The following is a 651-nucleotide window of genomic DNA, read 5'->3' as shown; positions in this document are numbered from 1 at the left end:
GGCCAGAACACACCAAGCCGACGCCGATGAACTAGTGGCGATGAAAGCAGACTGTGGGGTTGGCTCACGTCGGCAGCGTCTGTGTCCAAAGTTGCCCTGTCACACCAAACCGACGCTTAAACAGCCGACGGCCAAGCAGCACGTCAGTTCTGCGCCTGCGTAAGATGAAATGCCTTTCCGAACCAGCAGGCAGCAGTAGCTGAACAGCCAATCAGAATGATCAGATGGCCCGACGGACCGACGAGCTCCAACGCCGATTCAACAATTCGAATCGGCCGAAAAAAGGCCGACGAGGACCAACTTCAGCCAATGGTGCGGAACACACTGAGAAAACTTAGTCGGTCGACGAAGAAAAACTGCCCGATGGCCGACCGTCGGCTTGGTGTGTTCCTGCCTTTAAAAACAATGCAACACCCATCCTTATACAGAATTTGTCTGTTTTAATACTAGTACTTTTTCCATACTCTAAAACTTTAAATCAGTATTTATGTGTTTTGTACTGTATGATAAGTGTATTTTTTATATATTTATAACATTTCCATGCACACTTAATGTGTGACTATCAGACTTGAAAATGCTCTTTTTATTCTCTGGACAGCTTCAGTAAAATAAATGTTGGTAGTATTGATTCAAATAATTGTTTTCTTTCTC

The sequence above is a fragment of the Megalobrama amblycephala genome, linkage group LG1 (genome assembly GCF_018812025.1).
Source record: "Megalobrama amblycephala isolate DHTTF-2021 linkage group LG1, ASM1881202v1, whole genome shotgun sequence".
Lineage (NCBI taxonomy): Eukaryota > Metazoa > Chordata > Actinopteri > Cypriniformes > Xenocyprididae > Megalobrama > Megalobrama amblycephala.
This window is presented reverse-complemented; position numbering follows the sequence as displayed.